The sequence below is a fragment of the Hemicordylus capensis genome, chromosome 2 (genome assembly GCF_027244095.1).
Source record: "Hemicordylus capensis ecotype Gifberg chromosome 2, rHemCap1.1.pri, whole genome shotgun sequence".
NCBI classification, from domain to species: Eukaryota; Metazoa; Chordata; class Lepidosauria; order Squamata; family Cordylidae; genus Hemicordylus; species Hemicordylus capensis.
In genome coordinates, this window is record NC_069658.1 from 244139159 (window position 1) to 244157660 (window position 18502).

Consider the following 18502-nt stretch of genomic DNA (forward strand, 5'->3'; position numbering starts at 1 on the left):
CTTTCAGCCTTTGCATTGCAGAAGAAGAAGGGGCGGCGGGGAGGTATCCTGCCGCCCCAATTTCTACAAGAACTACGGGCGCTGGAGGGGGCAAAGCGGCGGGAGGGGTAAGTAAACCCTCCCCGCCCTTAAAGGGACCCCCTCCACAGTGCCGGACCGCAGCTGTGCGGTTCCGTGCACACCCCTAGCTTTGGGCAGAAAAAGAAAAGGAGCTTCATTTGACCCTACTGAGCATGCTCCAATGCTTATGAGCATGCTCAGATGCAGAGGGAAGGGTTCGTTGAGGAGTAGGAAAGAACATTGCTACACCTGATGTCTCTCGCCAAGCAACACACTTTTGCTGTGTGCCTTTGTTTGGAGGGAGGAAGGTGAAGCTGGAGGTGGGTGTCCGGAAAGAGCCAAGAGTTCTCCTGTTCCTACTTCCACATGCAGCTGCACGACGAAGCACCCAAAGAAGAAGCTGAAGCTGAGGGGAGAGAAGGACCCTTGTCTTCCCCACACGCCCTGCTCCCACGGGGGATCTGGTGAGTCCTGTGTGCTTTGGAGGCTGGGGGTGTGCTGGTGACCAGTGCAGGCTGGCAAATGAAAGGGGTGCTCTCCCCTCCTAGATGCAGGCTAGGAGGGGAGAGAGAACACAGGCAGTAAGATAATGCAGCTGCTGATGGGGTGGAAGGGGGGATATGGGTAGAAAAGTTACTGAAATATCCTCCCCTCCCAGGTTTCTCTCCAGCACTTAGAGTGTGTTTCCTCTGCAAAGCTCGTTTTCCTTGATCTGAACTGGTTTCCAGCTATTTCCATTTTCTGAAATAGAGAGCTAAAGGGCGAGGGCAGGGGGATCCATTAACAAAAACACTTTTTATATCATCTCTGAAATAGCCCAACTCGATCTTCAGCCTGATCCAGTGTTACCACTTTTATCAATTTACAAAATTACTCACAAAAATATATCTCATTAAGATCGAATTACTCTGTTGCTGGCAGCAGCCAAGATAGAGGTAGCTAAACACTGGAAATCCTCAAAGGGTCTAACCCATTAAAAATTGGTTCATTAGGGTCTGGAAGATCACATTATCTGAAAAGCTAACCCATCAAATCAGGTTAGCTAGAGGAATAACAAAACAAGACAAGTTTTTGGAAATATGGTTTCCATTTATTGAAAATGTCAATAAGGGATGGTCAATTTGCAACCCTCCATCCACTCAAATCAAATTTTGGAATGATGTTCTTTCTTGAATTTTGTTTTCAGTTGTCTCCTATCAGGTTTTTCCTGCATGCAACCCACAATCTCTTCTTAACACGCGTATAACCTCCAATGGCTCTTAATTTCTGGCTTATATTTTTCTCTCCCATTTGTTCTTTTCCATTGATGCACAGTTTTTACACATGTGCTGTGTTTGTTGAAAAAAATTGGCTTGTAAAAAAAAGTGGGGGGGGGAACCTTGTTAGTTTAATGTGCTCTATTTAGGGCTTTGGATGTTCACTCGAACTCTGAAATGCCAGAAAATGGCAGTTGTTAAGGAGGGCTGCACCCTTAATATAAGAGGCACATTATTTGGGCAATATAGAGGTGGCATGGTTTCCTATGCTGTGGCTAGTTCCAGCTTCACTGCTGTCTGGGGAGGGTGGACTTTTATTTGTTATAAATGATAAGCATGCCTGTGTTGTAATTGTTTAAGGAAAACTGCTTACTGTTTAAACTATGTGAATCTGTACTGAATTTATTAAAGGCATTGTTTTTTTAAAATGCAGAGGTTAGCAGGCTCCCTAACAGAGGCTTGATAACTACAATGCCCTGTATGTGGGGCTGCCTTTGTACAGAAACTGCAGTTGGTCCAAAATGCAGTGGCTAACTTCATCTCTGGAGTATCTCGGAGAGACCATATGATACCTGCATTGCATTGGCTGCCAATAGGTTTCCAGGCCAAATACAAAGTGCTGGTAATTACCTTTAAAGCTCTAAACGGCGTAGGAGGACTGGGTAACATGGGAGAGTGCTTTCTTCTGCATGATCCCCACTGCACATTACATCACAACTCTGGATGCCGTCAGCTCGTCTGGCAGTGACTCGGGAACAGGCCTTCTCTGTAGTTGCTCCTGGGCTATGGAATGTGTTCCCTCTAGACGTCTGTGGTTTAACATCTTTGATTGAGATTGAAATTGTGCCATTGAGTCGGTGTCGACTCCTAGCGTTCACATTCCATGTGATTTTCTTGGTAGGAGGGGTTGACCATTGCCTCCTCCCATGCAGTATGAGATGATGCCTTTCAGCACCTCCCTATGTCGCTGCTGCCCAATTCAGGTGACTGGAAATGCATTTACTAGGCACAGTCTGGGAAGCACTCCGGGGATTTGAACTAACAGCCTTTTGCACTCTAGGCAAGCTGCTTCCCCACTGCACCTAATTTACCAGCCTTTTAAAAAGCCCTTAAGACACATTACTTTAGCCAAGCTTTTAGTAATCTTTGAATGCTTCAAATTGTTTTAACATTTTGCCATATTTTGTTTTTCTTGTGTTCATTGTTGTGAACTGCCTAGAGCCTTGGGAGTCAGGTGGTATATAAATTATATTATTTTATTTTATTAAAATAAATTGTTTTAAAAAGGCCATATAACCTGGCCCACCCCCATTTTGTGGTGCCCCCAGCCAGACATTTAAGCTGGCTACAGGCCTGCTGGATGGCTCCACATTCCTCTTGCCTTACACAACAAATTTTAAATTTTTATCAGATTTGTTTTATATTTTTAGCTTAATATTTTAATGGTGTCTTTTTTACAATCTTGTTTTTAGATTTTGCTGTAAACCGCCTTGGGATTGTTTTAATGAAAGGCAGTATACAAATGTAACAATAAATAAATAAATAAATAAATAAAATAAACCATTTCCCAAAAGACAGAGTTCAAAAATCCTCATGTAGGCCGATCTCAGAAAAGCTCATGAGAAATAAAATGACTAGCACCTGTCAAACTGCTGGGCTCACTGGTCATTCTTTAAACTTTGATAAGCAAGCCATTTCTAATGTTTTCTACCTCAAAATCAGCATGGCTCCTACTCAAACTAATTTCTCCTGCACGGCCACGTTTTAAAATGAAGTGTTTTCTATTTGTACGTCATAGCACATACTGCGTCTCTGATTTTTGTTTATGGCAGAATACAATTCATTTGACTGATCCTTACCATAGGGCCCTGGCTGCAGCCCTATCAGCTACAAAACTGCCTTCTGAGTAAAATGATTAGTCCATCGAGCTCAGAGTTGTCTAGGCTGATCTGCAGTGTTCACAATTAAAAAAAACCCTTTATCTTCCAGTGTAGAACAAGGAGATCTTTCGACCTTCTTGGAATCTGTGTTGAGCACAAATCAAAGATGGGAGAGGAGGGCTCTTCTGGCCCCGGAGCAGGGAAAGGCCCGGATGTCACCCCAGCTGGGATCAATGGGGAATTCTGGGACAGGGCGGCACCAAAGATCCTGGGAGAAGACACCACCAGCTCAGATGTATCCCGCCTACACTTCAGGCAGTTGCACTATCAGGAGGCTGAGGGGCCTCGTGAGGTTTGCAGTCAGCTTCACCGCCTTTGCCATCAGTGGCTGAAACCAAAGCAGTACACCAAGAATCAGATCCTGGACCTGCTGGTCCTGGAGCAGCTACTGTCCTTCCTGCCCCCAGAGATGGAGAGCTGGGTCAGAGGATGTGAACTGGAGAGCAGCTCCCAGGTGGTGGCCCTGGTCGAAGGTTTCCTCCTGAGCCAGGCGGAGGACAAGAAACAACAAGTGAGAGCCACTCAACCTGGGCAGAGAGGTTAGTTTTCTGAAAAAAATTGAATTGGAAAACTTTATCGAAATGTTGCCATGCAAGTTTGCATAAAATAGGCATTAATTTTTTTTCCTCTGGAAATTTTGTTGTGCAAATGTTCCTGATGCCCTAAATAGATTGTGATCTCATTTGACACTATTTATTTAGTAAAACAGCCCCTATCATGTTCATTTCCATGCTGTACCTCAAAGGTTTTTCAAGTAGCCGAGTAGTTGAACTGAAATATATGGTGTGGGTGGGAAATCCAATTTAAATCCTCAGTGGGATTTGATTTTATACTGAAACAAATTCGAAGCTTAATATGGAAAGATATCATTTCAAATTAATTACTGATTTATTAAGAAATCAATATAATATATATATATATATATATATATATATATATATATATATATATATATATACACATATATATACACACACACACATATACACTCTCTCTCACGCTTCCTAGAAATTTTAGCTAGAAAAACATTAATTGCAACTTTGTCAAACTTGCTTAATATGGCATTGGCATCCACTGATTGTTACTAATGAATTTTATGAACTATAGATTGACATCTGGACTAGCATTGGGTGTGTATAGCCATGCACATTCCATACTGGTGCACTTCCAGATTACCGCTGCATTGTCACCTGAGTGGGGGAAGGGATGTTTTTCTTATTATTATTTCCCCTTTCTCCCAGAGCATCACTAAATATGTCCCTGAGGACTGCGTACTCCTGAGCGACATATTTAGGTGATGCACTATGCGCTTCAGAGTTTAGGCAAGATGGTGAAAATTGCCCGTTATGCTGCAGATCTGGATGTTGGCCAGTGAATGTTTAGAAAAGGACATTTTTTCATCCCCCATCTCTGTTGTTGGGAGTTGTAAAGCGCTGAGAGTGTGAGATATGATAGCTTAAAAGACATCCAAGAAAGCAACTTGGAAATCACTCAAGGGATGGCCACCCATCCCAATCCCTTTCCAGGTCTTTCCTTGCACCATTCCCTTTCTACACTCCATCCTCCCCTTTTGCTGCCTGCAAACTTCTCCTCTCTTTCAGATACAAAGAGTGTTCTCAGAAGCGGCCCCTGATTTTCCCGAGGCAGAAAAGACTCAATTGGACACCACCAGGCAGTGGATGCTTTCCAGGAGGAACTTGCAGAAGGTGGATGAAGGTGCCCCCTTGCAGGGTAAGGAGGGTTGTGTTGTATGTCCCCTTGGTCTCCCTCTCTCTCAAACATTCTTTTCTCCTGTGGTCTGCTCTGATAGTCCCTTGAGCCCTTCTGAGGAAGAAGCTTCTCTCTAGTCCCTTGCAAGATTTAAAAAATATTTCATTTGAGCAGTTTAAGAATTTGTGCATCCGAACCTGCCCTTTCAGAAGTTGTGCTGCCCTTTCAGAGATTGTTCAGAGTTATGGAGCAAAACATGCAATCGCTATTCTGCTCAATTATTTTCAAGCCAATTTATAAATTAGGTACCCAGATTTGGAAAGCCAGAATATGGCAACCCAACCGCTGCCCATGTGGCTTCCTGTTGGAGTGGTGCACCTTCCAAGTACCCCTGCACAGCTCCAGCGCGCACATGGCATCTGCACAGTTTCTGCAAACCCCTGTTGGCCAGGTGACTCAAAGGCTGCTGTGCTGTGTTCAGATAGAAGGATTTGGTCTGCAGTCCCCAAGTGAAGGAACCTCCCATTTTATGTGTCCATTTTTGAGTTGTGAACAAACCCAATGTCAAGATGTTTCCTTTTACTCTGTACTCAGTTCTCTATATATCCCATTCACCTACATCTTATCACTTTTGTGTCCTTTGTAGGAACCGGGCTTAGGTTGGCAGTGCATTCTCAGCCATCTCTTCTTTCTGGTGGAGGTGAAGGAAGCTTCACTACAAGCAGATCAGGTAGGGGAGGGATCACTGGGGAATGAGGATGGACAAGTTACCTCTGTTCCTGGAACATCCCCCTGGCAGTTTTTCACACCCAGCATTTATTTGTTTGTTTGCTTGACACTTTTATATCCTGCCCAAAACTTACATCTCCGGGCGGCTTACAATAAAATACAAATTACAACAAAATTTAAAAAGCTAAAACCGCAATAATTTAAAATTTAAAACATGGTTAAAATCTATCTAAACAGTATCTAATTACTCTCTGTAGGGGGTCGGGATCCAAGAGATGGTTTAGATTTGCCTGTTCTGGATAGGGTTACACTCCCCCTAAAAGATCAGGTTCGTAGTCTGGGAGTGCTCCTGGATCCCAAACTCTCTCTGGTTTCTCAGGTTGAGGCCGTGGCCAGGAGTGTTTTTTATTAACTTCGGCTGATATGCCAGATATGTCAATTTCAGGAGAGAAATAACCTTAAAACGGTAGTACATATGTTGGTAACCTCTAGGCTTGACTATTTGTCCCTGTGAGCTATTGGGGAGCACTTCCACATGATTTGGGTTTTTCACGGCATGTTAAGAGTGTAGCCCGATTTATGTCCAGGGTAAAAAGCACTCTATGTGGGGCTGCCTTTGTACATAGTTCGGAAACTACAGTTGATACAGAATGCAGCAGCCAGATTGGTCTGACTATGGGTTTACCAGAAGGGACCATATAACATTGATTCTAAAAGAACTGCACTGGCTGCCGATATGTTTCCAAATGAAATACAAAATGCTAGTTATTACCTATAAAGTCCTTAACTGCTTTGGTCCAGGGTACTTGAGAGCACCTTCTCTATTGTGAACCCTGTCGCCTATTAAGATCACCAGATGAGCCAGTGGCAACTGCAGACGACTCTCCCCTGATGATCTCAGTGGGCGGTGGGGTTCATGATGAAGACAACCTCTTAAATACCCAGGGCCTAAGCTGTTTAGGGCTTTTTAGGTTATAACCAGCACCTTGTATTTTCCCTGGAAACATCGGCATCAGTGTAACTCTCTCAACACTGGAGTGATATGGTCTCTCTGCGATGACCCAGAGACTAGGCTGGCTGCTGCATTCTGGACGAACTTTTAGTTCGCATCTCCTCTGGAATGGAGGGGTGTGTGTTCAAATATTGGCCAAATCTGCCCCGAAGTCCCTGTGAGCTATTGGGGAGCACTTCCACATGATTTGGGTTTTTCATGGCATGTTAAGAGTGTAGCCCGATTTATGTCTAGGGTAAAAAGCACTTTTTGCATCGTTGGGGGGCTGGGGGCGGCAGCTTCGAACTTGCAGTAAAGCCTTCTGTCTGGGAATGTTCCTGGGGTTGGAAAAATCTTTCTTTCCTTTGGCTGCTGGCAAAGCTGTCTGCTAGGAAGACTGTGAAGGCCACTCTGAAGGCTTGCATCTTGCAAACTGGGCAAGGAGGCACCTTTGAAGGTGTGACTACCCAAATTTAGAAGGGGACATCCCCTGCCCTTCTCACACCACCTCACCTGAATGACTCTTTTAGATTGTGCTTAGGAGGGGAAGAACCATCATGGTATCTGCTAGGTAGTAAATGCTTTCTTTTCCTTGTTATTTCAGATTCTGGTATCTTTTGAGGAGGTGGCTGTGCATTTCAGCCAGGAGGAGTGGGCTCTGCTGGATCTGGACGAAAGAGCCCTGCACAGGGAGGTCATGAAGGAGAATTATGGGATTGTGGCCTCTCTGGGTAAGACTCCCTCTTTCCCTAGATTAAAAAAAAATCTTTTAAAAATGTTAAGGAACACCGCTAGAAGATCCAGTCCCATATCGCTTTTGTAGTTTTGCTGGAACTGTCCTGGAAATCAGGTGGTTGCCCAATGTGGTACCCAGAAGGAAGATGAAATCCTAATAGTTAGCCACCAGTTAACCCTGGGTTGATGCTGCCATGAGCTCCCAGATGGACACAGCTGGGACTCTCTCTGCCAATTCCACCAACATATCAATAAATGGCAGATTGGATTTGTGGTTCTTCCATTGTTGGGAAATGTAACTGGAGTTGTTTATTGATCTGAGGCTCCTTTTTTATTCCAGGATCTGACCAATTTTCTCTCTCCATTCCAGGGAGTGACAGGTGTGAGAGTGAGAATGAAGGAAAGTTCCACGGAGGATTGTTGGAAAGTACCCCATCTAAAAAGAGAGGACAACAGAGAAGGACAACTGAAGCAATACAGAAGAGGAGGAATGGATCTTGTGCGTCTCAGTGCAGTGACTTTCATGAAATTCTCATTCAAGAAAAAAAAGAAAAGGAAGCCCGGAGAACTCTGTGCCATGTGAACAGGAGGAGCTTTGATTTTGATCCAAGCCTTTTGTCTCAATGGAAAATGCACCCACAGGAAAAACCTTACAAATGTTTGGAATGTGGGAAGACCTTCAGCTATAATGGAAATCTTAGAAAACATCAAAGAACCCATGCTAGGGAGTGTGGAAAGAGCTTTAGAGGGAGAACAGGTTTTACTACACGTCAAAGATCCCATACCAGGGAGAAATCTTATGAATGTGTGGAGTGCGGTAAGAACTTCACTCAGAGAGGGAAACTTACTATACATCAAAGAACCCATACTGGGGAGAAACCATATAAGTGCTTGGAGTGTGGAAAGAGTTTCGGGCAAAGTACAACTCTCATTTCCCATCAAAGAATTCACACTGGGGAGAAACCATATCAGTGCATAGTGTGTGGAAAAAACTTCACTCGAGCCGAATCCCTGACTAAACATAGAAGAATTCACACTGGGGAGAAACCATATAAATGATTTGAGTGTGGAAAGAGTTTCAGTTCCAGTTCAAACTTTATTTCTCATCAAAGAATTCACACTGGGGAGAAACCATATAAATGCTTGGAATGTGGAGAGAGCTTCAGTCAAACTGACTGCCTTACTTTACATCAAAGGTTTCACACAAGAGAAAAACCATATACATGCTTGGAGTGTGGGAAGAGTTTCATGCAATGCTCATCCTTCACTTCTCATCTAAGGGTTCACACGGGGGAGAGACCATATAAATGCTTGGAGTGTGGGAAGAGTTTCAGTGAGCGTAGAAGCTTCGTTTCTCATCAAAGGATTCACATGGGGGGAGAAACCATATAAATACTTGGAGTGTAGAAAAAGCTTCAGAGAGTGAAACTCTTTCTAACCATCAAGGAATGCATGGTGGGAAGAAACCATAGGAATAGTGTGAAAAGAGGTTCCAGCAGAAGCACCCGATTACATCACATCAAAGAACCCACTCTGGTTATTCATGTCATAAGTGAATTCCAGGAAGAGTCACATTGATCTGCTCTAGCAAGAATAGCAAAGAATCCTGTAATGCTTCAAAAAGTTAACATTTTATTGTGGCATAACATTTTGCGGGGGTGGATTTGATTTTTTTTTTAAAGGGCTTTGCTTATGAAATGTATTGTTTCAATGTGCAGTTCAAGCTCTGGACTGAAGCACTCATCTAGTCTCCTCTCTTTTCAAGTGACCAAGCGTGGCAGTGTTCTCCATTGATCCGCCCCCATGCACACATTTCATTACTTTGTCTATAAGTTTTAGTTTTTTTGCAAGAAGAGCACACAACTTATCCCTTTGAAATAAAGGGCCTGAAGCCCAGTCAGGCAGTTCTCTCTCCATAACATGATAGTGCTCCGTTTTGGAGCTTGTCTTTTTGGCCTAGAGTGTATTTTGGAGCAAGGATCAGTAGTGTGGTGAACAGGCTGGTGGAATTGGGACCAACTTTGCAGGCCCAAAAGGCTAAACTGAGGTCAGGGGAGGAGCCAACATGGCATCTGGATGGCAAAATGTTTCCTAGCTCCTCCACTACTGTTTTGTTTTTCCCTTGTAAAAGTCTCCCCACCCCCCTTTTTTTTGTTTACTCTGCTGAGTGGACCCATTATCCTATCTGACCCAATCGCCTGACAGCCTTTCATCCTCCTGATTACATTCAAGAAATTAATGAAGACTGTCAAGATGGCGTGCAAGAGCTAGTCCCTCTGCCCAGCCAGTGGATTCGGAGAGACGATCTAAGAAATTGAGGATGGATCATTTTTTAACTTCTACTGTAAGTCCTTCATTTCCCTTACCAATACAAAATAGATTTGCTTCTCTATAGGACTCCTGTGATTCTGCAGAAGTCATTGATGGGAAAACAATTTCTGATCCCCTGCCGAGCGGTCCCTCGAAAGAGTCCCAGAGTGGGACAAATCAGAATGTACTTTTATCCCAATTCTGCAACTTAACCACAGGCACGCTGCAGTACATACTGCAAAGTCTACAACACCTGGAAACAAAATTTGATGCATTAAGGATGTCCCTAACAGAGACAGCCTGTTCCGCCAAACAATATCGAAGGCAGCACTAATGCAAAGGTAAACTTCTTGTCTAACCTTTGGATGGTTAGCCATTTATCTTTCCCCGCAATTGACAACAAATTTAACTGCTGTTTACAGCCTAATTGCATTTTGCTCATCATCGCCCATTTACCAATTAACCATTACAATTGGAGTCATAGAGCTGTTATTTTACGTTCTTTAAGACTCTTAACATCCTGTGCCATCTCAAATCAGGATTTTACAAAGTATGAGCATTTGCCTGATGTGGGTTTCAGCTAAAGGCTTTTACTTACTTTTAAGGACCTGAGGATTCCAGGTCTGCATTGCCAGATGAAGGCGTATTTGGGTAGATTGGGAATACAAACCCAAAGATGCTTCACCAATTCCATTGTAAATCTCCTGGTCATGAGGGAGTTAAAAAAGCAGCCTCCAGCACTTTGCACTTGGTCGCTCATTACAGAGAGTCTAAAGCAAACAAGGAAAATACCAGAAACTCAGATAGCAGCTCAAGCCAGATCTCAAGGTCAATCCTCCTGCATTTATCCAAACAAACTCTCTAAACAAAGGAAATGGAGTGAAGAAGTAATTCCAAATCCTTCCACTGTCGTAATGTCCACTGCTCTCTCCCAGGATTTTATAGACACTCTTTCTCACTCACTTATCAAACTTCGAGATAGTTCAAATTCTCTGTTAGAAATAGTGGATGACTTGACCACCTTGGGAAAGAACAGTTGTGAAGCCCTTCTTCCAACGAATTTGACAGCTACCCAGGGTTTTAATGATGGGCCAGTGCATACCAAAGAGATGAACACACTCTCTGATTCACAGCTTTCACCAGAACTTGTTGGGGGGGTCCCCACCCCAACTTTAAACCCAGAATACCAGCCCAGAATTGTGTAGGATCCAGGCCTGTGTTTGACTCCAATTTTATTAAGAGATCAATTAATGCCTGAACTCAAGGTGAACTGACCAGTACATGACTTGCCTCTGAGACTGATACTAATTGTTCTGTGAGAGAGGAGGCAAGCCAGCATTGTATTGTGAAATGGGCACTCACAGAAACACAAGGGCTAGGCCTGAGCTATCAATATGCTAAAATGTAACTTACTATCAGATAATGTCTGTGGAAAACTCCAGAGGCTGAGCTCTCCTTTCCTGTTGCAAGATCTATGTTAGTCCTTGTCAATGATTGCTCTGCTATGAGGGATACTCAATTGCTGTCTATAGAAATTCTACTCTAGGTAAATGCACACAAAGAAAACACCTATAGATTTTAATTCTTATTTTATTAACATCTTTTTAACACCTTCTGGGACCAAGCACCAGAAATCTGGGGACAAGAGAAGATGCCCATTTGCAGCTCAGAGATGCAAATTTGCTTTGGGCAAAATAGAACGTCCCCTCCCCAAGATAGCAGCGAACAGAAGATGGGATTCAGATCTCCCTGGACTGAGCTAATATCCTGAAAAATTAAAAGACAATATCCAGAAGGTAACAGCAAATTGTCACCTTTTTGGGGACCCAGGAGGATGAGGACATTTTGAATAACCTCTGTGGAGATCAAAGGAAGATACAATTATAAAGAATGAGGCTTACTGGACAGAGTCAGCAATCTTGCCTAACAAGCATACTTGCTCAAGAGCCATCCCAGAGTTTGCTGCTAAGCCGTGGGGCAACAAGCAGGAACTCTGTCCATGGACAGGAACTGTCTGTGACTTCTACTGTGCAGTGAGAAGTCAAGATTTCCCCAGCCATGGTGCTCTCACTCTCTGCCTCGCTCTGAGAAAACTGCCTGCTTGACTGTTGCTCCCAAGCTCCTGTTTCCAGCTACAGCCTCTCTCCTTCAGCTGAAAGCCTCACCGCTCTCAAGCCTCTGACCCTGGTAATATGCTGCTCCACAAGCCTTGGATTCCATTTCCCTCTTCGCTACTAATTAGTGCCACTCCCTTCCTAAGCCTTCCCTTCCTCCTTTCTTCTTTCTCTGCTTCTCTCTAAATATTTTATTAGGATTTGTTAGGTTGTTAGATAGCTGTAATTACTGATTGCACACACACATATTAGTTAGGCACATTACACTACACTTTGAATCGGAAACATGTTTTAATGTGGATTATTTTATCCTGATGTGCAACTTTCTATAATACAGCCCATTGAACTTTCTGAGTGTGTGTGTGTCTCTCTCTCTGTTTACGCGCCCTGATCCTACATGGTCACTGTATAAAATAACTGGTCACTTTGTGACACTGGTGAAACAAGCCTAATTTTGTATGCTAGCTCCTGAGCATATCTGGTATACAGATCAGGCTTGGTTCACAACAAACTCCACATTAACTGAGATCCTAACTTTCTAACTTTTATTTCTGGATTTGATATTTTGATGGTTCAAGAAATCTGGTTAACAAGCAATTTACTTCTACCTGGCTACACGTCTCTCCTATTAGATGCTAAGGTCAGTGTCAGAAGAAGTAGATACAAGGGAGGTATGGCGGTGCTTGTTTCCACCTCTCTCCAGTGTAAATTGCTGTTCCTTGGTACCCTGCATCCCTATGCACTAGCGGTACTATTTAGTATTGGGGATTTTAATATCATGTTGATTAATGTTTATATACCCCCTATTGGCTCCCACGCACAAGCGAAGGAGGTATGGTCTAAACTGGAGGTATATATCTCTGATATTCAGGCTACCCAACCCGCTGCCCATTTAATTGTGGCTGGGGACTTTAATGCCTGTATTGGGCCAGATGATAATACTCTATATGCAAAATTTCACTGTTATTCCTCACCCTCGGATATCTCTTTTACTTACTTGTCAGACAATCTAAAGACACCAAAGGTAATGTTTGTGGTTTAAACCTCCTGCTATCATTTAACAAGATGGACCCGCACCTGCTTAATGGGGCAGCATCCACCGACTTCACTGCCGAATATACTCACTGGATGGGATCAAGACCTTCTTTAATTGATGGTGTGGTTATATCCCATAGCTTGGCACCGCTTATCAGGAATTTTCAAGTTATTAGTTGCCCAGAGAGTTACCAATCTCCTCTAATTATGTATATTGGCTGGAAAGGTTCTGTATGGCTAGACTGCAGACAGGTTCCTTGTAATGAGGAGAGGTCTGGATTTCATAGAGTGAGATGGACCCCTTCTCAGCTCAGCTGAGTCACCTTAACTCCTTGGATGCTTGCTATCTGTGGGATGTCCTAGTTGCTGGGGAAGTTCAGAATTCCGAAACCTCCATGCTTGAGTATTATAATAGTTTATTGGGTCTTTTATTTCCTGTGTTTGTTAACTCACAACCCTTTCTTAGGAAGTGTCAAAAATATCCTTCTCGCCCCTGGTTTGACACTTGAGTGTCGAGCTGCAAAAAGGACTCTAATCCAGGCATTTAAAACTTATGCTTAAGGCAATTCTCCACTCATTGCACAGGACTTACAATGAGGCATCAAATAGAAGGCATCAATATAATGCCTTCTTGGTCGCAGAACTCGCATTGGAGTCTCACAGACTTTTGGTACTGGGGGACTTCAATGTTCATTTCAGGACCAATTTGTCCGGGGCAGCTCAGGAGTTCATAGCGGCCATGACAACTATGAGCCTATCCCAAGCAGTCTCTGGATCGACACATATTGCAGGTCACACACGTGATTTGGTCTTTTACTCTGATCAGGGTGGTGTTCTGTGTGTGGGGACTCCTGTGATTTCCCTATTGTCATGGACGAACCACCATCTGGTTAAGGTTGGACTTACAACCACTTCCCACCTCTGTAGGGGCGAGGGGTCTATTAGAATGGTCCACCCAAAGAGGTTATTGGATCTGTTAGGATTCCAAGAAGCTTTGGAGGGATTCAGTGTTGGCTTTGCCGGTGATCCTGTTGATGCCTTGGTTGAGAATTGGAACAACTTGCTCAAAAGGGCAGTAGACACAATTGTTCAACTGTAGGATCTTTTCCTTTCCTGAAGCTCTCTCTGCTAGCTCTTGGCTTGCCGTCGCCTTCCTCCCCACTCTGTCTCCACCCCCACCGCCTTTCCCTCCCTCTGTTTTTGGCTCATTATTAACATGTCAGAATGAGCTCTCTCCCCTCTCAGCTTTCCTGCTCATCCACTGACAGGCTGGGCATTCCCCCCCTCTCCCCCACTCCCGCTTATGCTGTGACCTTTGACTAGAATGCTAGCTACAAATGTTTTCATAAGGGAACTATTGCCTAGGAAACAGGGTTTTGCCAGCAGTTTGAGTCAGATATGAACTTGGTTGAAACTCCTTGTATCTAGTAAGGTAAAAGTGAAATTGCTAGAGTTAATTACAAACTGCTCTGTTCTCTGAAACATTGTTCTACACTACAGTGAAACATTTGATTGAAATTGCTTGCATGCTTGTCCCACATGTACTCATTAGCCTTTGAATAAAGCCTTTAAAACTACAGTCTTGTGTGTGATCTCTCTCTCTCTCTCTCTCTCTCTCTCTCTCTCTCTCCAGATTGCCCATGAACTCAGAATCAAACCAGGAGTAGCCTCTGTTGGCTACAGTTGGGAGAGGCTGTGGGCCTTTCTCTCTCTGGCAGGTGGTGGGCACTGCAGCTTTCTTGCAACAGTAGCCCCTGCCTTACTCCAGTGCTCAACTGGATAGGGAAGCCCACAGAAAAACCATTACAAGTCCAAAAGCGGGGTAATAGGAAAATGAATATTCAGCTAATAAGGGAATGTTTAGTATAAGACAGCTGCTGAAGCTAATTCTGAGAAATCTATATGATTTGATGCTTTAAAATATAATAGCATAATATACGCTTTGGTGAGCTTGCAGTGTAATTAGAAATTAAGGAGTCGTGTCAGTAGCAATAGGGAACAATCATTACCATGTGAAACCTAGAATTTGTGGGAGGGGAGGCAAGGCAACTCTACCTTTGGATCTCCTTACAGGCAGCTGCTCCCAATCCCTGTGTTCCTTCCTCCCTTGCTACGAGGAACACCTCTGGCGGCACCTTGCCGGTGGCCTGCTCAGGCAATCGCCCGATGAGAGCCTCCCATGCTCCCATCGTCCCTGCTGGATGCCAGCTGGTCCAGACTCTGCCGCCACCACCATCATTCTCTGCACCCTCCTACTGCGCTGCTACTGCTCTGGCAGAGATGGTAGGGCCGTTGGGGCCAGCTCCAGGACTGCCCGCCAGACACTTGGACTAGGAGTGTGCACGGTTCGGTCCGGGCACAATAGAAAAGACCGCCGGACCGGTCCGGATGGGCAGGGGACTGTTACTTTAAGCGGGTGGTGGTGGTAGTACTTACCCCCCCCCGCCGCTCTTCCCCCCCGCTGCTCTTCTCCCCCCCCGCTGCTCTTCTCCCCCCCCGCCGCTCTTCTCCCCCCCCGCCGCTCTTCCCCCCCCCGCCGCTCTTCCCCCTCCGGCGCTGGTCTTTTGAAAAATCTTCTTGGGGCGGCAGAGTTCCTCCCTGCAGCCCCTGCCCCCATCGTCGTTTGTAAAGGGTTAAAAGAGACGAGCGTTAGCGGCGTGCATGCGCCCTCCTCGGCACGCGAGCTCGTCTCTGATGCTGCCGCGTGCGCGCTGTAGCCCCAAGAAGATTTTTCAAAAGACCAGCACCGGAGGGGGAAGAGCGGCGGGGGTGGTGGTTAAGTACTACCCCCCCCACTTAAAGTAACATTCCCCCCCCGTGCTGGACCAGGGGGGCACTGGACCATGCACACCCCTAACTTGGACACTGTGACGCAGGTGGGTGGGTGCAAGAAGAGAGAGAGGATGCTATTTTGGATCAGTTAGGAAAGTCACTGCACTTGTTCTCTGCCCAGTTGGAACTACAAAAGAGGTACTCTGAGGTACCCAAGAGCAGAATCCTTCCACTTATGAGATGCACACACTGCCTGAGAAACATGCACACACTGCCTGAGAGACAACAAGAACAGAGCCCGACCTTTGCACTGTGTCTGGCCAGCACTGTAAGGAAGGGGCTGAGGAATCCCTTGCAATTTCTGCCCCCTGAATTTGTGCTACACTCCTCCCCACTGACAGGTACTATTGCAGTCAAGGCTGTGCCTTGAGGCTGGGTGTGGGGAGTACCTAACAACTGTGTAGTGGGTAAAATAAACCCCATGAAAGAATTAAGTTGATAGGCTTAGTAGTTAAGTGAAGGCATTGTGAGAATGTGTGTGGTTGATCTCAGGGATGGGCCTTCTCACTTGCCCCCCAGGTGTTGGAATGCTCTCCCTGCAGAAATAACAACCTGCCCATCTTGGGCTTTTAAGACACAGTTGTTCATCCAGGCTATGATTAGATGTACATTATTTGACATTGTTTTAAATTGTCTTAGAGTTAATGTTTTAATTTTTGTTTTACTTTTTAAATTTTTATAATAAAATGCCCAGTGAGTTTGCAATGATATGTAAATATGCTTAATAAATAAAAAATGTGGCTTTGCATTTAGTATACCATGTGTAGTTTCCCTCTTTAATTCAGGTTTAAACTCTTCAGTTGTGGTCACATCCTTCCCTAAGTCTCGAACCCACTGCCTGGGCTCCTTGAAACCCACAGTCAGCTCCTCCCCCTTGATGCAGAGTACAACATTAGGGTTTCCTGAAAGCTCACACCCACATGTGGTCCTTTCTTTGATTCCAACATCAGGAGTCCCTTGATTTCAGTATCCATCCCCCCCCTCCAACCTAGAATATGACTGTAGCCTTATGTTAAGGTTAGTATTCTTTCCTCTGGCATCATCTTGTCGTCCTAGTCAGGAGCATAGGGAGGCTGGTGGCAGCCTGTGTGCGGCTGCTGCGCCCCCCTGGCCCTGCCACCCATGTCTGACGTCCAATGCAGGGGCCCAGTCGCGGCCCCGTTTGGAAGGCAGATCGGCCAGCGCTGCAGTGAGCAGTGGCCAGAGTGACTCTCCCTGCCTCAAAGGCAAGGAGAGCCATTCCGGCTGTGCTGTCGATACAGCGTGGCCAATCTCTCTCCTAGATGGGGCCCCGTGGCCCCGTTTGGTAGATAGATAGATTGGCCCCACTGCATTGGCAGCTAGATCAGGAGCGGCTTTCCCTGCCTTTAAGGTAGGGTGAGTCACTCCAGCAGCGCTGCCAATGCAGCGCAAGCCGATTTGGGTTCCAAATGGGGCCGCGCGACCCTGTTTGTGACCGAAATAATGCCCCTACATCTCATGTCAGACAGGGTGGCTGGCGTTCACGGCCCCTGACTGGTGGTGGCCCGGGTTCTTTGAACCCGTTCGCCCAATGGTGGCTCCACCCCTGCTCCTGGTAATGGATACAGTTCAGCTTAGGTAGTCTGAGCACCCCTCACGATCATGGAAAGGCACTTCAGCGCTCCAGGATGTGTGAAGTACATACACGCTCACATCCTCTCTGGGCTGCCTTCTTTCCTTAATTCTTTGAGTCCTCTTCCTCCAGAGCTCTCTGTCAAGTCCCTCTCTGAGCTCCAAAGAAACACAGCCTACTTCCAGCTTTCAGGCCCCTAGCCATAATCAAAACAATGTCCAAAATTTTCAAATACATGTTCTTACAGAACCCACCGCACAAGATTTTCACAAATGTTCACCTTTGATATGGGCCTATAGACTATGAAAGCCTATGATGGTGACCAAGCTAGGTCCCAGCCAGCCAGCCAGCCAGCCAGCCAACCAACCAACCACCCACCACAATCGCCTCTTTCAGCTACTATATGAACTACTGGCTTGTTTCAAATCTCCCTTTTTAAAGCAAGATGTTGGAGCATGCGGTGGCTGTGAAACTGCAAATGATGGATGATATGTATTATCTAGACCAGGCCTGTTCAACTTTGGACCCCCAGCTGTTTTTGGACTACAACTCCTGCCCAGCCACAGTGATCAATAGCTAGGGATTATGGGAGTTGTAGGCCAACATCTGCAAGAGGGCTGAAGTTGAGCAGCCCTGCTCTATATATACACAAGACCCCCTCCAATCTGGCTTCCACCCTGGGTTTTGACTAAATCGCATTGGATACTCTGATGGATGACCCTCACTGGTGACTAGATGGTGGGAGTGCATCCCTGTTGGTTCTGCTGGACCTCTCAATGGCATTTGATACCATTAAGAACATAAGAAAAGCCCTGCTGGATCAGGACCGAGGCCCATCTAGTCCAACATCCTGTTTCACACAGTGGCCCACCAGATGCTGCTGGAAACCTATGGTTTCCATCCCCCAAAACCCTGTTTCAGGAACAGATATATACTCAGTATCCTCTGCCGTGAAGATGGACGCAAAGAACTCATTGAGCTTTTCTGCAACCTCCATATCCTCCCTAATAAGCCCTTTCACTCCCTCATTGTCTAATGGTCCAACTGCCTCCCTGGCAATTTCCCTCCATCTGATGGCATTTAAAGATGTTTTTGTTATTTCCCTTGATGTTTTTAGCTAAATGTTCCTCAAACTCTCTTTTCGCCTCCCTTATTGTCACCTTGCATTTCTTTTGCCAGAGTTTGTGTTCCTTTCT

The 18502-nt window shown here is 45.2% G+C and overlaps 1 pseudogene; it reads left to right on the forward strand.

Annotated features, from left to right (window-relative positions):
- Positions 1–271: 271 nt before the first annotated feature.
- Positions 272–18502, forward strand: part of LOC128344830 (zinc finger protein 260-like) — a 35015-nt pseudogene continuing 16784 nt past the window's right edge.